Source organism: Hippoglossus stenolepis, chromosome 20 (assembly GCF_022539355.2).
Source record: "Hippoglossus stenolepis isolate QCI-W04-F060 chromosome 20, HSTE1.2, whole genome shotgun sequence".
Classification (NCBI taxonomy): Eukaryota; Metazoa; Chordata; class Actinopteri; order Pleuronectiformes; family Pleuronectidae; genus Hippoglossus; species Hippoglossus stenolepis.
In genome coordinates, this window is record NC_061502.1 from 8,391,357 (window position 1) to 8,406,853 (window position 15,497).

Below are 15,497 nucleotides of genomic sequence, written 5' to 3' on the forward strand. Positions count from 1 at the left end.
CACTACACCTGGTTCCTGCTGCAGTATAATTGAGAAGCAACCCATCCATGAGGTCATTCATGTGTGTAAGGCCTTGAAATGGTTTGCCAGCAGCACATGCATATTATTACATCAGGCGTTGTCAGAGCGTATTGATTACACACTGTAATGCACTCGCATGCACTCCAGGGCCCACACTGTTATTGTAAACGAGACTCTGTATAGATCCGGCTTCGCGCTATCAGCACAGATCATCTATCACCCGGTTTGCACTGTTGAGCCGAAAAACACAGACACTCAGAGGGAGCGGCGACTGCAGCATCACAGAGAACATGTTTGTCCGGCAGAAAGAGAGGACTGTCATTATTTGAATCAAAAGAGAAATGTCAGGTGGAAAAAAAAAAGGGGGACATACAGAAGCCTGCTGTTATAAATGAGGTACTTGATGAAAATTGGTTTTCCATATTTGAATTGATATCTGTTTTTCTCATTTAGTTTCATTCTCTTTCGTAATTACTCGTTGTTGCCTCATTCAATGGGTCTCCTACACAATGCAAGGTCTGAATGAAGTTCCCAAAGTCCACTACACTTCTACAGTGAAAGATACAGGCCACGTTATCATCAGCAGTTACCATAGCAACCAAGCTTAATCCAATGGAGCAGGACAGGAAACAAATGAAGGGAAGTCCGAACGTCTTTAAGAAATATGCCCTCTGACATTCCTCGAGACAAAAGGAGAGCTAACTGGCCGTCTCAGCAGGACAGAAGTCAAAAGAAGTTATAACATGGATTAGGTTAATAATCACCCGAAGCTTACATTTGAATGTCCAATAGAAGAGTTCCTCAGACAAAAGTAAAGAAATAAAACCACTGTATGCAAGTTAGAGACAAGTTAGACTTTGTGAGTGTATACCCAGCCTTCTTTCAAGGACAGCCTCAGCCTAGGAATGGCATCACGACTCTTAACTTGATAAAGTCTTAACTGCTCCTTCATGCGTCAAGCCTCCAATAAATGCCTCTGCCCAAAACATAATTTGTAGCCTGAGACTTCATTGCTCCAGCTCACAAGATGTGCACCAGACTTGAGTTGAGATAAGTCATTACCACAGCAGAGGGGGCAGTTTGTTCAATCATTCAACAGACACGGGGCACCATGGGAGCACAACACAACTGTGCACATCTGTGGCTCTCAGAGGGGCTATTTATAGCTGGGCAATGTAGACAAGTACACGCACACACGCACATGCGCACACACACACACACGCACACACACACACACACACACACGCATACATGCACACACGCACATACACACAAACAAACACACATAAAACTTAATTTTGGACAGCCTAACCATAACCTCTTCATACCTAACAACAATCCACATATTACTTCTTATCTTAACCAGGAGCTCAGAAATTGGATTTTGTCTCATTAGGATCAGGTTTTGGTTGCATCAGGTCTAATGGTCCTGACAAGATCAGCGTATAAACTAGGAAAAAGTCCTACAGAGGTAGCAAAAGCGAGTACACACCCACACACACACACACTCACACTCCTTGTTACTCTAAAATTAGGCCAGTGTGAACCTGCCACAGCCCTGCTGAGATGGAAAGAGTGGAAAGAGAGATGACTGTAGAGGGTGAAGGTGGGGGAGATTTGGAGGACATATTACTCGGCGCTCCACAGCAGGGGTTATGGAGCTTGACTGCATACAGCTGCATCCATTATGCTCATGCAGGCTTGATGTCGTGCGAGCCGTCTCGAGGAAGTGACACAAACGAGCCCGGTTTCATGTCATGTATTGACTAAAGGCCGTTAGTAGGTGCTTGGTTTTTACTCCAAATCAAATGTTTGAGGTTTACGCTGCGAGGCGCTGTGAGGTGCTGTGAGGCGTTTGGCTTGAAGCAGCGCTGTGACTGTGTCGTATCTGTCCATGGTGCTGAAGCATACAGCCCCTCACACTCCACTAATGCTGGGAGAGCCTGCTGCAGAAAACACTGCAACACCTGCTGCCTACACACAATGTTTGCATCAAATAAACTAAATCCTGCTGTTTGAGTAGCTATGCCAAAAAAGTGAATGACTGAAAATCAGCAAAAACATTGATTATCACTTAGTTGGTAGTAATTTTTAAGCAAATCTGTGCACTCTGGTTGCTTATAATGGTCATTTTTAAAGATTTTCAAATAATTGATGGATCAATAGCAGATTAAGTCTATAATGTTGACAGTAAAACTGCAGCCTCCTGTCAACTTCATCAGCTTTCATTAATGCTTGAACATTCATGATGGTACTGGCAACACTAAAGACTAAAAAAGAACAAACTACAGTTTCAGAGACCTGGAAACCAGCACTACATAAGAAAGAAAAAAAGAGAAAGTGTTATTAAATTTTGTTCCTGAGTTACAGATCTTCCTCGCTGCAGATACTGTGACTTATCATAGCAGGAAAAGCACAGGTGGAACTAATGTCATCAGTGATGGCTGTGTGAGCCAGCATGCACAGTAATAGGGCTCTGGATGTCTCTCCCCTGAATTTCATGGAGTATTTATATTGATATCAGTTACACTTGTGTTTTTGCGACAAAATGCCATCTCTGAAAAAAAAAAGTTTGTAACTTTATCTTATTTGGTTTTCCAACGATGACCTGATGCTTATTAAAATGTCAACCTCTTTCTACAAGCATAATTTGAAACATTCTTAATAACAAACCTAACATGACATATTTTTTTAATGTTTGATAAAAAAAATTTGAAAATACTGGTGCAAAAAAAAAAGGTGCACAGCTTCTCAGATGTAGAGAAAAAGTTAAATGTGTTACAAAAACAAGAAATGAGATAAGAGTGTAAAGTTAACTTAATTGAAAATTGTGATGCTGTGCTGAGTGCTACACTCAGGCCCCCCCACACACACACACACACACACATTTGTACATCTATCTTAGAGAGGACACTCAATGATGCATTCCCTAGCCCCTCACCCTTAACCATCAAAACTAAATGCCTAACCTTAACCTAAACCCTAAACTCAACCTAATTATAATCCTGACCCTAAAATCAAGTCTTTACCCTAAGACAGTTTATTAAGAGTGGGACAGTAAGTGAAGAACGGCCAAAATGTCCTCACTTTCCCAAAATCTCCTCACTCTGTAGATTGTAGGCTCAAAATGGTCCCCACAAAGACATCAGTACAAGTACACACCCACACAAACACAAACACACACTCACACTCACACTCACACACACACACATTATGAAGTACATTTCAGTGGAAACAGAAAGTTTGATCGACAGTAAAACCTCTGAACTATCATCTGATCTAATGCCTGTCAACTTAAGGTGCAGCCATATGTTATAGGCCCATCAAAGAGAACATGACCAGAGTTCATTGAACATGTCCTTGGCTAGTGTAAGCCAGAACAGTTTTATGAGGAATAAACTTACTGGCCTTTACGAGTACACGAGTGCTGGTGTATTTATTATTTTATGAAAGAAAGACCTCGGCAGCTAAATGACGCCAGCTAGCTCGCGGTATTATCGAGAAAGGTCACGTAGCCCAGGTGTGAAACTACACTTTGTCTGCCAACATCGATACACAGTCAAACACTCAATGACAGAGTATCAGCGTGTTACAGTGAAGTAAGTCTTTGTGGGTTTCTTCCTATCCCATTCTACCAGTCTGTCCATTCACAGCACCACATTGGCATGGCAGGCCTGTTGTGGCAGGTTGATTTCCCTAAACAGCACTAATCGGACATCTGTAGGGAAGGATAAAGCCCAGATTGGCTGTAACCAAGCAGCAGTTCTCTGTTGATAGGCCTAACTCTGGCCAAAACTCACACGATTGGCTGACGGAAGGCAGCAGCTTTCTTTATGGTTGGCTTGCAGCGGGCCAGCAACGGGCTCACCGAGGATAAGAGTATCTGGCAAACCTCAGAAGATTGGGTGCCGCCCGCCAAGAAAGTGTCTCACGATTGGCTGTGGCAGCTCCGGAGAGAACTGATTGTCCTATCAATGCCCACAGCAGAGGCTGGCTGACAGTGCTGCCTGCTGGATGGCTTTGCAATATGCAGCTATCCATAACACCTCCGGGGGGCATCTGTCCATGTCTTTGAGTGCATGTGTGAGTGTGTGCCCGTATACCATCCATAACTTTTCCATTGGGGAGGTGTGCAGCTAAGCCCGGCCAGCAGGCTCCAACACCTCATTATTCTAAGCCAGGCAGGAAATGGGTTTTAGAGATCTCTCACTGAGCTCTGCTGTTGGAAATGAGGGTAACAGGTCTTCCAGTATCAGCAGCACAGACCTGGGGAATGCCTCTTTGGTTCAAGTTAGCTACACTGCAGCACTACACCGAACCCAAAACTAACGGACTTGACACGTACTGTAATATCACGAAACACAAACTGGTACAGTCCTGTGCAAATTAATTTGGGTATGAGAGTTTTTGAGATTTAATGAATAAGGATTTTTTTCTTTTTCCACTGAGCCTTGTTAACTGAAGGGTGCTTATTTTATGTGATATTAAATACAGCTCAGCAAAATGATGAAGATGAAAAATAGCAGTGCCTAAAGCCTCATTAGGGGATTTTCTACATTTGGGTGAAAGACTTAAGTAAGTTAGCTCATAGGCACTGACTGGGGCATTTAAAGCAGGAGGCAAAGAAGAAGATTATGAGGACGACAGAAGAAGAAGAAGAGAATCTGTGCTAATCAAAAGGAAAAGTACACAACTATTAATATGGTTAGCACTGTCGCCTCATAGCAAGAAAGTTTAAAGTCCGAATCCCATTTCTCCAGGGGTCTTTCTGTGTGGAGTTTGCATGTTTTCTATGTGTATGCTTATGTACTCCAGCTTCTTCCCCCAGTTCAAAGACATGCAGATTGGGGCTGTGGTTAATTGGAGAGTCGTCCGTAGTAGGGCTATCACTTTTTATTCAAAATTCGAACATGGGGGGAAAGCTCATATTTGACCTCTAATAACCAGTTCAGTGTCAAAATATACAGTCTAGAAGCGCATCAGAGCACCTGAAGTAGTTTGTCTCCTGATCAAACAGAGGGCGACCACTGTCAACTTGATGTACTGCATGAGCTCTTGACCTATAAGTAAAGTGTGTCAATAATGTTACATCATTTTGCGAAGTGTTTTGGGTTCTACACCTTAGACGTCAAGGTAAAGATCAAAGGGGAGACTGTTTGTCTCCTTTGAACCACGCAACTGCCTTTTAACAGATCTGTGGGCTCACCTGTTGGCAGCAGCAGAGTGGGCACCACAGACGAGCGGTTCGCTATACTCTCATTTGTCCTACCACAGTTTCATAATGAACCAATGAAGCGTGCTCACTCACACTGTTGCTCTAACACATGCTCACACATGCTGATGCTATAATGTTGTTACCGTCCACGCAGACAATCAGGCCTCATAGTTTCAGCTGCAGTTGTGGCGTCAATGCAGTTCTTTCTCTTACCCGAGAACTTATCTTTCACTCTTATTATTCACACTTTGAATCTGTTGCATGTTGTGAGAGTGACCTTCCTGCACAAATTGTAAAGATAAAAAAAAATACATTTAAAAACAAAAAAAAGGTCAAAATGGCACGAGTCAGTCTTTACGCAGGAGAATAAGGAAGCTGACTTCACATGACTTCAGGTGTAACACTCCTTAAGATTTCACTTAAGGCAGAAATAACTACTGACTGTTACAGCGTCTCTATTAAAGAACACAAGAGTATTGTGGTTGAAGTTATAACAAGAACAGATCTGCTGATCCTTCAGTAAAAGGCTGACTTTATCAGCCCACCTACAGTGCTTTGCTCAGCGCGACACGACATCCCAAAATGAGCTATACAGAAAACCAGAAAGTTGTTCAAAGAAACCTCCTTATAAAGCTTGTTAGACAGATAAGACCCCTGCACTGTGTAAAGTGATACAATAAGCTGCTTGCCAACAGTGGCCACCTGAAACTACATGTGCACCGCCCATTAGCCCTGAGAGTGTAACTGCTGCAAACACAGAAGGCAGACAAACAGTAACTCATTGTATCTTTGTAAAGTTAAGTCAGGATTAAAGTTAAGTCAGGATTACAGGTTCGTAGCTAAAAACAGATGTGAGGCACATTTTGTTATCATTTACTTACAATCCAGATTTATTCACTCCAGGGGTTTACACTAAAGTCTTTGCAGCACTTTGATATTTACAGGTTTTCTGTTAAAGTTGGTTTGTTTATCTTCAACCTTGTTAAATCTGAATTTAAGATCTTTAGATATAAAATGTTTCTGTGACATTAAAATTAACACTTGTTAAGTCTACACTTGGAAACTTGAGAGTAGACTCATTGGACAAGACATCTTCCAGCAAAAACTAGAATCCATATTTATAGATTGGGATTTTCTCAATGACTGCTTTTCTCAACAAAAAAATAAAAGAAATAAACTAAATATACTCCTCAGACATTTTAGAGAAAATCTTTAAAAACAAGTTGAGTCTAAAAGAATGTCAATAAATGTAATAAATTCCAAATCAAAATCTGTGTGATGTGTTCTTGTTAGAAATCCAGTAGATATGTCTAGTTCAACACATCAGCTTCACAATACTGACACTAAACATAGATGTTTACTATATGATATGAAATCCACAGCTAATTTATGCACAATCCAAAAACCAAACTATTCTTTGTATCACATAAATGCTCTTAGTAAAATTAGGATTGAGAAAACACGTTTATATTTTTTTCAATTTTAAACAATTCTGAATCTTCTTAACAATCAAAATAACTGTATTCCGCACATTACAGTGCTAACTAAAAGGTTTCTTTCATTGCCTGCAGCCTGAAGAAGGGGAAATAGGCTTTTTATCATCATGTGTTCTAGAAATTGTAGGCGATTAAAGAGAACAAATTGTACTCCTCCTTTGCCTCAAAATCTGTTTTGATGTACCCTTGAGAAAGGCACATGCTGAGGCCACTTCAGTATATTCAGTCAATGGACACCAGTGATACTTGTACTAGGTAGGATATATTGAAATATGAGGATTTGGGGACAAAACAACTAATGGCTAAGTACAGATATTTTTAACTTCATTTCATATTTGGCAAAATAATACATGCATGTGTATAGCTCCAGCTCTAATTGAGACTTTTTAAAAGACATATTAAAATAATATTAGTTCATTCACTTGCACCATCTTCTTTTACCGTCCAATGTTCTCAGCACAAAGACATTAAACAGTATCCTTTTCAAATTCACTTCATAAAGCACTTGATACCTCATCCATCAAACACAATTATTCCCAGAATGGACAGTGTAACTGGATCGTGGCTTAATCAATTGCATTACTACAATGATACACCTGATTTAATTTACTATTCTCACGGCTCTGACGCGTCTGGCAATTCACACCAATTAAAACCGTGTATGTATTCAATATATTTGCTCCTGTTTGTCTGAATGTCAGTTAGTGTGAACAAGATGCTGTGTACTTTCTGAGATTGACTCCGGTAGAGGAAAAGAAAAAAAGAGGGAGACAGGCAGAGAGCTACGTTAAGAAAGTCTTTCAAAGATTTTGTCGGAGAGATAAACAAATAAATTCTTTACTATTGCAACAAAAACAGAAAAGGCATTCAACTAGATGAGAAATTGGTCCGCCAGTGAAGAAAGAACAAGAGAAATGACGGGCTTATTTGAGGACTGGAAGGTAATGAGTAGGATCAAAACTGCAAAGCACATTATAGTTAATTGTTATTTTGATATGCGGTCACATGAAGCACAAAAGCCAAGTGAAGGGAGAACAAGTAGGGCATGTGAGTCGGGTCAGACGTCCAACTGTAGGTGGGGCAAGAGCAGAGGCAGGGTGGTTATCATGGCTGCTGACTTCCTGGCACACAGTCCCATTGAACACCAGCGTAGCGTTTCTAAATGTTAAGCACATTGTCTAATAGTCCATTATGTAAATTGATATTGCTCATTGACTGTTGTCCTCGGCTGCCCACGCAGTGTCAGAGAGAAAGACAGAGTTGTACTCTAACGCAGCGGAGGGCTAATAGGGCATCTCCACCGCTGCTGTGTGATGCTCGGGAACAAAGTGCCAGAACTTTCCATCTGTTCCACATTTCTCCCCACCAACCCCATCCACCTATTAATATTGTTTAAGTCACACTGATAATTAAAGTCTTGTCTTCCCAAGCCGACAAAAATAATGAAGAATATTTAAATTGTAAAAAGCTGGGACCAACCATTGATTGTTGCCAATTAATTTTGTGTGGATCGAATAATCGATGAATCATGTAACAGCTTCAGCTCTAATGCAAAATTACACTATGATTTCATTTTCATAATGTTACACCCCCTGCCTCAAATACAGATATAAGTAGTTTTTTTCTATTTACGTACACCACTGGCTAAAATATCACATTTTATGGTCCATAGGTGACAAAATGTCAAACATTTTTATCATCATACTATTTTTTAACGGTCCCTCACTCTCGCCTTTCCCATCATATTCAACTGCAAAATGTGACTGTGGAAATAATACATGGCAGCATGGTGCCACAGTGCACTTTTGGGTGTTCACCCATGAAAAATCTTTTATCGAGCCAGAATGGCTGCAGCCTCGTAACAGGATTTTTCTTTTTTCCTCAAAATGTAGAAAATCCACATTCATGAGTGCTGTACAGAATTCAAAACAGACTTTTACATCCGTCTCTTGTATGTTTGTTGTGGTTAAAAAACATGTGTCACCCTTTACTTCAATTGTATTGAATTTGGCTATAACACTGTTTAGCCCTGAAACTCCTAACGTGTTTTGAGGACTTAAACACTTCACCCACCCCTCCATTGGAATAGGGCTGAGTAGATAATGAGTGAATTTTCATTGTTGGGTGAACTATCCCTCTAACGTCTTCTTCTTCTTCTTAGTTCGGTTTATTGGTGGATGGCAACCAACGTCAAGGTGCATTACCGCCATTTACTGTACCTCTTATTACCCTATGTGATAATTGCAATAAAAATAGTTGAGCACTTCCTCTTCCCCTACTCGGTCCATTGGTGGGTGGCGACCAACACCAAGGTGAACCCACACATTCCTTCCTTTTCTGTTTGGTTTATTGGCAGGTGGCAACCAACGTCAAGGTGCATTACCGCCATCTACACACTATTTTATAAATAAAGCCCCAAGTGGCATCTACACATTCCTTAACTCCTTAGCGTCAAGGTGCATAACCGCCATCTACTGTAATCCGTATTACCTTATGTGATTGTCGTTGCAATTTTGCAATCCCACTCTGACATCGAGGAACGAGACACAAATCTCTTATGTTACTGTCACACTTTAATGCTCAGAGCATGGTGCACAAGACAACGGTTGGTATATGGAATATGCACACCGATGGGAAGCTGCTCTTTCTCTTTATACCTTTGGCTCGTTCCTCCCCCTCTGGTTGAGGTCGTTTCTTAAGCCAAATGTCAGGATCTTCTGATGACATCAGGGTGGGCACAGAGCCTTAGGCAATCAGGCCAAGATTCATTCAGTCAACAAAGTTTACATTGTACAGGATTCAACATGATCAATACATAGGGGAAATGAACATGATTGCATTGTGCATGATCAAAGGTTACATTTCCCGTACAGTGATACATGTGATCAAATCAGTTGAGCCCTTCCTCCGCCTCTCCTTCTCGGTTCATCACATAGACTCAGCCCTATTTCTCAGACACTATTGGAATGGGTTCTCCTTTGATCTAGAACCTATGATCTGACCTTGTACTTCTTCTGATAGAATAGAATAGAAAGGCTATATTGTCATTGTATCAGCAGAATACAAAGAAATAAAAATTGCTGCTCTAGTGATACATAGACCACAGAATCGAGACACTTCTTGACTGATGGATGGATTTCTCCTAATCCTTTTCCAAACATTCTATTTAAAATAGCAGAGACAGAAACTCAGTAAATCAGTAAATGGTAATCATTAACACATACTGTCTACTGATAGCACTCCTACACATCCTCCATGGCATGACCGACTCCATCCTGATGTCCCTCTGCACCTCCCAGGTCTTCTCGCTTCACCGCCACTCCCCTTCCTTGCTGGTGTGCCTGGCACTATTTCTGCTCCCCATTGCGCTCAGCTACACTCTCTGGGAACACTACACCCTCAACACCTGGCTGTTCGCCATCACCACCTACTGTCTGGAGGTCTGCCTTAAGGTGCGGGCAGTGAATCTGCTGTTGAATTTAGTTTGATGACTGACACGCTCTGATACAGTACTTCCTGCTGAGTCATACAGTGATGTGTTGCTACTTCCTGTTTCTCAACCTGTAAACTTTCAAATCAATTTCTCATAATTGGTTTTGATGGTGGGGTCTCGTTGATTCGTGTAAAAAGGTCAGAAACAGTGACGATTATGAGTTATTTCTCTGTGGCTTATTTGACCAGTTTTGTTTCATAGTGTAACTGTATTTTGACAAAGGATTTGCAGTTAAGACTTGAGCAGATCAGCCATTTGGTGACACAAAACTTCTCAGAACACTAAGTTACGTTTAGTGTTACTCAATAAAACGTACCATTTGTACCTTGAAGTGCATTTCTTTGCTAATTAACTATTTGAAAAGCTTATTTTCTTTAAAATTGTAAATCCAGCACTGATCACATCCATGTCTACTTTGCTGGAAGTCACATCTTGGCATGTAACTGCCACTCGTAATTTAGTGGATTAGTGTAAAACCATTGGTAGCGCGTGTCCTGCATAAATCACTCTCGGAAAAAACAGCTCTGTGGTCTTTCACAGACATCAGTATCAGCTAGATTTGTTGTCAGCTTTTTAGTTTTAGATTTTATGTAAAAATAAATATGTTCATTGTCTCAATTCAAGAGATATATTTATGGTTGTATTTGTTTTTTCATATTATTTATAGTTTTTTTAAATTAAGTTTAAGGTTAAACTGAAATATCAAACGTCAATAACATTTCTTTCTCATGAAGGTTTGATGACGATATCTCAGGGATCATTGCCAAATATTCTTTTTAAATATAAATATTTATTTCACCCAATTTATCGGAAAAACAAGACGGATCTGAACGGGCTCTGCACCAGAACAGAGGCATCGTCATTAAAGTCAAACTTGAATCAAACAACCTGCTCTTGTTAAAGGTGTTTTTAGAGTCCAACAAAGAAAAGAAAAATACAGTTCACTTTTCAGTTTATTATTTGTTACTATGGTATGAAGTACTTGTATTATTTATTATTTAAGACTAAATTGCAGTATTTCAGGTTTGATAAAAAATCGAGATACTGTTCACGTTATTGTTTCTGAAAAACAATGATGGTTCCATGAATATTTGATTCAGTAGACGTCTGCAGCATTGATTCTTAGGAGGACAGCCATGTGTAACTAATTTCCCTCCTTCCAGGTGACGGTGTCGCTGACGGTCTACGTCCTCTACATAGTTGATGTCTCCTATGATGGCCAGTGGGAGAACCTGGATGACTACGTCTACTATGTGCGCTCTGCAGGTAACATCATCCAGTTCCTGTTCGGCTTCATTATGTTAGGAAACGGGGCCTACGCCATGATGTCCCATGTGGGCAGCAAGATCTGTGCCCACATAATGTGCCTGCACGCCTTCTGCAGAATATACCTACAGGCCAAGAAAATCTGGAAGACCTTCATCAACCGCCGCACAGCCTTTGAGAAGATAAACTTCTTGCCAGAGATGCGTCGAGACCAGCTGAAGCACATCGATGACGTGTGCGCTATCTGTTACCAGGAGTTCGTCACCTCGGCCCGCATTACGCCCTGCCAGCACTATTTTCATGCGGCGTGCCTGAGGAAGTGGCTCTACATCCAGGACACGTGCCCATTGTGCCACCAGACAGTTAAAGAGAGGAGCTGGGACAAAGCTGCCTTCTCTAACAACAATGGGGCCTACGCAGCCCCACAGGACGCCGCTGCCGCAGACCCACCGATACCGGAGGCCGCAGGAGGAGTAAGGGAGCGCAACAATGAGCTGCTGAACGACACCGACAGCATAGAGCACGAAGTAGATTAGTGGGGGACTCACAATGACAGCATGCCGAAAGAAGAAGATGACGACACTGACCGAGGACTGACGAGAAAATACTTTATTCCAGAAGTATTGGAAATTCTGATACTAGTAATGTGGAACAAGCTTCTGTTCACATTTTATCTCTCGATGCCTCAAACCTGACGCTCATCAGCTAGTTAAAATTAGATTTGTGTAATCGCATATGTGTGCGCCTGCCGACGTATAATGTGCTTAGACGATGTCTTACAGATACAGTTCGATACACATGCTTGACAAATCATGAGTCAGTCTCAGCTGTTTATCATGACGTCTCAGCTTAAACACTTAAACACTGAAACATACAAACATAACCCTCTGATAAGAACTACCTAAAATGACTAAAGCATCTTTGACAAACATAAACCCTGCCTCCTCCATGTTAGCAGATGGTACATGGACCAAGATAAAAAGTCAAAATACAGGTAAATAACAGTCTCCAGATGGCGATCAAGACGCTTTGGCTTTACGTTGAGGCGTCACGTCGGCTCAAGAATTTGAGAAGATACTTCCTGTTTTGTCCTGCAAGGGTGGAGTTCGCTCAAAATATTTCTGGCTTCACTTGCCGTCAAACTTGAAACTCTGACCTGCAGCTTAGGTGTGAAAAACATCTGGTCTAAATGTTTGTCTTTAACGAACTCGGAGAAGTAGTTGTTGAACTTGTTTGGAGAGCCAGTGAAGCAGCTTTCCATCAGCTCTGCACCAACCCGAGAGAAAATCAGAGGTGTGTCGGATTAAAGGGATTTTACCTCTATCATTACTTCTTGTCCCTTGTGTGACCTTGCTTACATTTGTGTACGTTTGTGGACTCCCTTTTACTTCCTATCTTTGAAAACATTCACTTCCTGCGCCGAAGCTAATCAGCAGTGTGGCTTCACATGGAGTTCAACTCTGGTGATCTTTGACCCACACTAATCGTCTGCATTCGCGTATGTGTGACCGTGACCTCATGCACACCACACAGCTAATCGTGGACGCCCCCTAATACGCTACCATAGGGCTGCGTTCAGCCCGGACAAACGTAACTCTGATCTAAGCGTAAATGGTGGTTCGTCGAAATCAAGCGTTGCAATTACGACAGATGAGATGGCAACGTTTGTCGTTCTAATCTTGGAGGTAGATGACACGAGTTTAAATATTTGTTTCATAAAATACACTTGATGTTAAAGTATCTTTCCTTATAGCAACTTCTAACATCTTCAGTTGATGTGAAACAGCAGCTGCTGCATCTGTAGAGAATTTTACAAAGCAACTCTGACACACCCACCGACCCAGAGAAAACGAACCTCGAGGCTCGTCTACATCGTTTATAGGAAACATGTTGTTCAACCTCGAAATTGTAGAAAAACATTTAGAATGTGCCCCAGGTAAAGAGACAGCGTAGGCCGACATCTCCTTTATGTGCTGGAAGCGGTTGACCAATCACAACAGAGTGGGCCAGTTTGCCAATCAGAGCAGACTGGGCTTCATCACGAGGAGGTCTTAAAGTGACAGGAGCTAAAACCAAGTGTTTGACACAGAGGCTGAAAGGAGGAGCTGCAGCAATGGACAGTGACGAAAAGGAAAGGTTTTCTGAACATTAGAACATGTAAACCTTGTACAGTCACAACACTGAATAAAATGATCAACCCGAAGATGAGCAGAATATGTTCCCTTTAAAGACTTGTTTCTTTCAAATGGAGATAAAGTACCTAAATTGTTTTACGTGTCTGTCGTTAGCCATTTTGTACGAGTAGTTTTGTTCAGTATATGCAATTTTATTTGTGTTTCTATTCACTGGCACGGACTAGAGCTTTCAAGTCAACAAGCAAAACTCAAAAACTGTTCTTTAACAAATTGGACAAATTATGGACACATCATAAAAAGAATATATTAAAAAAGGTAAATAATGAAAAATTAACCTATTATATGGGATATTGGGAAAGTCTCACACTAGACTTTAACTCTGACAGCTTATGGTTCTCTGAAGCCTCTCTCCATCTTAACAAAGTGCAAATGTTTGGGGAGCAGAAATCTTCTTTTTTTTCCTCCATTGGTGGCACGAGAGCTGACATCCAATTGAATAAGATCTGCTTCCCCCTGCAGAAGCATTAGAAATAAAGCCCAACCAAATGGACGGGTCATACATCATTGAGCATTACTCCTGCTGGCCTGTGACTCTAAAACACAAATTGGATTACCTGTGCAACCGCGCAGAATACCAGCATCGGACAGACCCAGACAGACGGATAGACAGACAGTACATATACTGACATGTGCAAAGAGCATGATGCAAACATGATAAAGTGTACAAGTACATTGGGTCTGCAGTTAAAGGGATTTCACATATACGGCACCATCAGGCTCCAGCTCTCTAAGACACACACACACACACACACACACACACACACACACACACACACACACACACACACACACACACACACACACACACACACACACACACACACACACACACAGTGCAATTTGTGTTCCCCTATAATAAATGCCACATTACAGTGATGTAGAGCAGAGGACCACGTCATGTAAAGGTTGCCGTGATGGAATCTCTGTTTGAAGTTGCCGGCCTTGACGTATGAGATCAGATCCTCTAACTGTTTATGGCGCTGTGAATCCAGACAGCATCCTTCTTCTCCTGTAAACAGCCCACTGGACGCCGAGGATTTATTAGCGAGGCGTCCAATAAATCTAAATACTCATCTCTCTAAACAACCCATTTCTGGATTCAGAGTTTTTGTCCTTAACGGCCGAGACCCAGTGTTTTACCACTAGGATCGTCAGTGCTGCACCAGCAGCTTTTCAATAATGAATCGTGGAATTTACAGCCGGCCACTAATTGACCCATTATTATTATTTGAAACAACACATTTTAAATGGAGCTGCAGAGGAATCGGTCCAACCCTGTGTAAACCACAAAGCTCCTGTGAATCTGGAGGGTCGTAAAGGACACAGTGGCTGTTTAAGGTTAATGGGAAAACAGGTTTTTTGTTAGAAGATGCATTAATGGTATGAGTGGTGCAGCAGTTATTAATTTTCAGGCTTTTACATGCTCCTACTTGGATCAACCAACAAAGTAAGTCCAGATACCAACAGTTATATAAGCTGCTGCTTGACATCACAACATTTTCTTGCTGGAAGAAAATCAGCAGAGTGGGGAGTCGCAGCACAGCTTTAATTTCTTACTTCAAAATAAAGTTTTTTACTTTTTGGAAAGTCCTGAACTTTAACTGAAAAAAAATATTAATGATATTAAATATGGTGGTAAATATGATATGAATGTGAACGTTTGGTAAGAAAAAAACAACAGATACAATGTCTTCATGGTATAAAAGACAACAGAAGATGTTTATCATTATGGAGTTTGTGTTTTATTTTCATTGGTCTCTTTTTCTATTCCTCTTCCTTATTATTATTATTATTATTATTATTATTATTAT

At 41.1% G+C, this 15,497-nt stretch overlaps 1 protein-coding gene across 2 annotated transcripts in view; it reads right to left on the minus strand.

Annotated features, from left to right (window-relative positions):
* LOC118099632 (MAM domain-containing glycosylphosphatidylinositol anchor protein 2) overlaps nucleotides 1–15,497 on the minus strand; it is a 177,763-nt gene that overhangs the window by 124,466 nt on the left and 37,800 nt on the right. The gene's annotated exons all lie outside the window — the stretch shown is intronic.